At 47.0% G+C, this 6,000-nt stretch overlaps 1 long non-coding RNA gene across 1 annotated transcript in view; it reads right to left on the bottom strand.

Moving 5' to 3' along the window:
- Window positions 1-4,548: 4,548 nt before the first annotated feature.
- Window positions 4,549-6,000, bottom strand: part of LOC309515147 — a 454,911-nt gene continuing 453,459 nt past the window's right edge. The window contains exon 3 of the long non-coding RNA XR_014212322.1: window positions 4,549-4,572. This is a non-coding gene — a long non-coding RNA (uncharacterized lncRNA). The remainder of the gene's footprint in view (window positions 4,573-6,000) is intronic.

The raw sequence follows: 6,000 nt of genomic DNA, 5'->3' as shown, positions 1-6,000 counted from the left end.
TTTTTGCTGCCTGGTACCTGGATAATAAATATGTGCATCATCATTTATTTATTTATTTGCTTGCTGACTTACTTAGGAGTATTTATACCCTGACTACTACTCAAAGTTTTCTCTCTTTCTTTCATAAAATCTTTTTTTTTATTAAGCTTTAAAGTTAAAGGTAAAGGCACCCCTGACCATTAGGTCCAGTCGTGGCCGACTCTGGGGTTGCGGCGCTCATCTCGCTTTACTGGCCGAGGGAGCCGGTGTTCAGCTTCCGGGTCATGTGGCCAGCATGACTAAGCCGCTTCTGGCGAACCAGAGCAGCGCACGGATCCCGCCGGAGTGGTACCTATTTATCTACTTGCACTTTGACGTGCTTTCGAACTGCTAGGTTGGCAGGAGCTGGGACCAAGCAAGAGGAGCTCACCCTGTCGCGGGGATTCGAACCGCCAACCTTCTGATCCGCAAGTCCTAGGCTCTGTGGTTTAACCCACAGCGCCACCCGAGTCCTTATTAAGCTTTACGTCACAAATTAAAATTCAAAGATCATCATTTAGGACAGGGGTCAGCAAACATTTCTAGCAGGGGGTCCCTCAGACCTTGTAGGGGGCTGGACTATGTTTTTTTTTTGGGGGGGTGAACGAATTCCTATGCCCCACAAATAACCCAGAGATGCCTTTTAAATAAAAGCACACATTCTACTCATGTAAAAACATGCCAATTCCTGGATCATCCACAGTCTGGATTTAGAAGGCGATTGGGCCAGATCCGGCCCCCAGGCCTTAGTTTGCCTACCTATGATTTAGGATTTCCTGAATTCTTTTACTCCCCTCCACCCTTCCCTGGTTACCATTATCAATCTTTTTTCAACTGCTTCTCTTATTTTCTCTATATTTTTTAAATAGTCCATTTTAACCATAATTTTTTGTACATTACAAGCATTACTCAAATCCTGCCAAAGTTTTTAGTTGTTTACAGTGTTCTCTTAAGAACGTTGTAAATTCCCCCCATTCCTTCTTAAAGTTCCTCTCTTCCTGGTTTCTGATTTTCTTGATCAATTTCACCATTTCAGCATAGTCCATCATCTTCATCAACCATTCGTCTCTGGTTGGGACTTTATCTTCTTTCCATCTCTGGGCCAGTAGTATCCGTGCTTCTGTCATCGCATACACAAATAACAGTTTCTGTTCCTTTGGTATTTCTGCACTTAAGATTCCTAATAAGAAAAAAAAAGCGTCTGGGTTTGTTTGTTTTTACAAACATTATTTTAAACATTTTTTTCAACTCATTATAAATCGTTTCCCAGAATGCTTCACTCAAAGTTTTCGAGGAGGTTTGCAATATATTTTAAACACAATAAAACAGACAGTGATATAATGGTCAGCTGCTTGGGAGAAGCATGGAGGGCTGAATTATTATTATTATTATTATTATTATTATTATTATTATTATTATTATTATTATTATTACTGAATTCCCTCCTGCTGACAGCACTCCTTCCTCCTCGAACAGTTAATCTGCAGGGCTCAGATTTTTAATGCATGGCATACTTTATTTGCATTGGAGCCCTTGGGGGAGGGGAAACCACACCTTTCCATAGCTCGGTTGGTTACAGCATGGTAACGCCAAGGTTGCGGGTTCGATCCTCATATGGGGCAGTTGCATTTACATTGTAGAGGGTTGGACTTGATGATCCTCAGGGTCCCTTCGAACTCTATGATTCTATGATCTTCACGCTACTCTGTGGCTGCATCCACACAACCATCTATTCCATTTTCCTGAGGTTTCCCATACTGTTTATTTCCACATTATATCTGAGCTTTCATGTGACACAAAAACCACTTCTGGAAATAAATATCCAAACAAGCCCCTGTTTTGCAAAGAGAACGTCGACAATGTCTAGGCAACACGATGACCATATGTATACGTAATAGACAATCTTTATAGTATTCCTTCAAATTATAAAAAGTTCAAAATGAATTCTTCATCAGTGTGGTGGGTGGATATTGAATGCTTCATAAACCCATCTTATTTCGAATGAGCACAGCATTTATTATTTTCATTTATATACATTCATTCAAAATAAGATGGGTTTATGAAGCATTTTATATCCACCCACCACGCTGAGGAAGAATTCTACGAAACAGTAGTCAATATCCGGAATTACTGTTCAGTGTTGGACATCGTTGTTGAATACACAAAGCTTCACAGCTTGACTTCCACCGTACTAAGTTTGGTACCTCGCTTCATTTAAAGATTTCCAGAGACTTTGAGACTAAAGATTTCATTTTGAACTTTTTATGATTTGAAGGAATTCTATAAAGATTGTCTATGACGTATACTTCTGGAAATAAAGCAGAACATAGCACAAGTTTAGCGCTTGTTATCTGCTTCCAGGAAAGAAACCAAAAAACTGTTTGCAAAGAACTTGGAAATAAATCTGTAGAAGGCTGTATTCTGCTATACAGTGGTACCTCGGGTTAAGTACTTAATTCGTTCCGGAGGTCCGTACTTAACCTGAAACTGTTCTTAACCTGAGGTACCACTTTAGCTAATAGGGCCTCCTGCTGCTGCCGCGCCGCCGGAGCACGATTTCTGTTCTCATCCTCAAGCAAAGTTCTTAACCTGAAGCACTATTTCTGGGTTAGCGGAGTCTGTAACCTGAAGCGTACGTAACCTGAAGCGTCTGTAACCCGAGGTACCACTGTATTTCTGGAACTGGATTTTACAGTGTTTGAAAACTCAAAGAGTGAGGAAATTAACTGTTAGGCAAAGTTTGAGGAAAGGGGATGAATGCAGCCTATATTTAGCTATCCAAGATGTTTGCAAGCAGATTTAAATTGGGAGAACGTTTTTTTTTTAAGAATGGCCTGTTTCAGATCAGACCAGACCTATCTGACACCTGGCTTGAGAGCAGTACATGTGAAAAGGATCTAGGAGTCTTGGTTGACCACAAAGTTGACATGAGCCAACAGTGTGACGCGGCAGCTAAAAAAGCCAGTGCAATTCTGGGCTGCATCAATAGGAGTATAGCATCTAGATCAAGGGAAGTAATAGTGCCACTGTATTCTGCTCTGGTCAGACCTCACCTGGAGTACTGTGTCCAGTTCTGGGCACCACAGTTCAAGAAGGACACTGACAAACTGGAACGTGTCCAGAGGAGGGCAACCAAAATGGTCAAAGGCCTGGAAACGATGCCTTATGAGGAACGGCTAAGGGAGCTGGGCATGTTTAGCCTGGAGAAGAGGAGGTTAAGGGGTGATATGATAGCCATGTTCAAATATATAAAAGGATGTCACATGGAGGAGGGAGAAAGGTTGTTTTCTGCTGCTCCAGAGAAGCGGACACGGAGCAATGGATCCAAACTACAAGAAAGAAGATTCCACCTAAACATTAGGAAGAACTTCCTGACAGTAAGAGCTGTTCGACAGTGGAATTTGCTGCCAAGGAGTGTGGTGGAGTCTCCTACTTTGGAGGTCTTTAAGCAGAGGCTTGACAACCATAGGTCAGGAGTGCTCTGATGGTGTTTCCTGCTTGGCAGGGGGTTGGACTCGATGGCCCTTGTGGTCTCTTCCAACTCTATGATTCTATGATTCTATGATTCTATGATTCTATCTGCGTTTCGTTTATTTTAATTTTTTTTTTCATCTCATGGAAGCCTTGTTTGCATTCCCAGACCCTTATGGGGTCTAGTAACCTGAGAAGACATAAATTTATGCCCTCAGGACTTCTCTGGAGAGCATGACGGGCCATATCAGTTTCTTAACCCGGCTATTTTTTGAGCTATTTAGAGCTCCTTTGTTCTGTGGGGGGGGGGGGGAAGCATATCTCTCTCTCCCCTCCCAGCATTGCCTTTTGTGTTTGTCAGTCTTTGTGTGTTTTATGACACAACACCTGTCCGGCTGCCCCGAAGAGAGCCACGGCTTCTTCACAAGGAAACAAAGCCCATAGCATGAGCTGCCGCCAACCCAAATCGCCCTACCACGCAGGTGTTTCGAACTCGTGACTGACAGGAACAGGAGCGAGTGCCCTGCCGGTGCTAAAGTTCAGGAAGCCGCAACTGTCTCCAGCAATCAATTCATGCCTCTCTCTCCAGAACAAAGGACTCTCCAGAGGAGGAATTGTCCTGGACACAGTTGCTCTTCCAAGAAGCTAAAAATAATCGCCAGATCTGTCCTTGGCGTGAGTCAAACACTATCCTGGGACATCGCCTTTCAAGTCCTGAAGACAATTGACTGGGTGCATATGGGAAAACGATTGCAGGGAGAGGGGATCGCCGGACATCTCAAATGTCACAAATGCATCTTGAGAGTCCCAATTGGGGTATAATCTCAAAGATGCTTTGAGCTGATCTCTTCCTCTCCATCCAGAGGCGTAGCAAGGTCAGGTGGTCCCCAAGGTGAAAATAAGATACAGTCGCAAGTGTTATTTTCTGGTTTATTTACTGAACATTGTGAGCATGATGATGATTATACGGTGGTACCTCGGGCTAAGTACTTAATTCGTTCCGGAGGTCCGTTCTTAACCTGAAACTGCTCTTAACCTGAAGCACCACTTTAGCTAATAGGGCTTCCTGCTGCTGCCGCGCCGCTGGAGCACGATTTCTGTTCTCATCCTGAAGCAAAGTTCTTAACCTGAAGCACTATTTCTGGGTTAGTGGAGTCTGTAACCTGAAGCGTATGTGTCAGAGCTGCTACCAGGTCCCAGCTCACATAGGACCACGCCACACAGCGTCCACTTTAAAAGAGTCTTTATTGAGTTACAGGTTTCATTTCCGAACTGCAGCGTGCAGCTCTACACCTTCTGCTCTAGGTCGGCGAAGACCCGTCTGAGTCCTCGCCTCTTGCACACCAGCTTAATACCCTAGCCTTGCTCCACCTCCTTCGCCTCTCCCTACGTCTCTGGGTCCTTCTGCCCCCCTGGGCCTCCTCCCTTCTACTCTCCTCTGACGCTGACCCCCCTGATCCTTCTGCCTCCTTGCGGCGGGCTTTAGGACCTGGCTCACTCTCCGGGCTGCTTACTGCTCCAGCTTCCGCTGCATTTGAACTTGGCGCGCGCGCCCAACTCTCTACTTTCCTCTTAACCGTTGCCTCGCTCTCTGAGGAGGGCGTGACCACCCCTGACTCGTGCCCTCCCTCCTGCTGACAGCCTCCGGAACCCGATGCCTGGCTACCTTCCTCCCTGCTGCTCTCAGTCTTGAGCGTGGGTCCCGACTTCCAGCTGCTGCCGCCCTCAGTTATGAGCGTGGGTCCCGACTTCCAGCTGCTGCTCTCTGAATCTCCTCTGTTCCCTTCCTCCTGGGGTGTCCCCCCGGATCCCCCCCTTGCTCTGCTCACTGGGGCTCCCTTTTGGGAGTCCTCTGACTCACTGCTTAGGCTTGGAGATCTCGGGTCGTCATCATCACTCATTCTCCCTTCGGCTTCCTCCCCCTCGCTCTCTGTTTCCACCCTTCTCTGCGTCTCTGCTTCTGAACCCCTGACATCCATCCCCCCCTCGAAGCCCCCCCTTCCCCCCTCCCCGCTGTCAGGTGTGGGTGCTGGGCGCTCCATCATCATGGGAGGGAATGCTGGATACAGGTCGCTCCCCGTGGGTGGCCGCCAACTGAAGACCTCCGAGTCTTCCCCCTCGCGGTCGTCGACGTTGACTTGTTGCTCTTCCATCTCTGTACCGCCGTGCTCGAACCCGAGGTCCTCCCCGAACACGTCCATGTCAGTCTCTGCGTCGGTCGCTCGACCTGGCATCTCCAGCCACTTCCTGCGCCATCGCTCCTCTGGTCGATCGTCCCACCAATACGAGTTGCCTGATGCCGAACCTGCCGGTGAACCTTCTGGGGAACGGGTGCTCCGTGCGGGTTCCCCTTCTGAGTCGAATCCATGGAACGTGCTGGAAGAAAGTGTGGGTGTGAACAACCAGTCGTCGAAGAAGCTCGCTGGCATGGGTTTGTGTGGGAAGAGGGCATGAAACTCGTCCTTGAGCAGGGGTTCCTCCAAAGCGTAGTCTGGTACCCAGCTATTGGCG

Source organism: Podarcis vaucheri (genome assembly GCF_965113315.1).
Source record: "Podarcis vaucheri genome assembly, chromosome: 12".
Classification (NCBI taxonomy): Eukaryota; Metazoa; Chordata; class Lepidosauria; order Squamata; family Lacertidae; genus Podarcis; species Podarcis vaucheri.
Note: the sequence above shows the minus strand (reverse complement) of the source record. Positions and strands in the feature narration are given on the sequence as shown.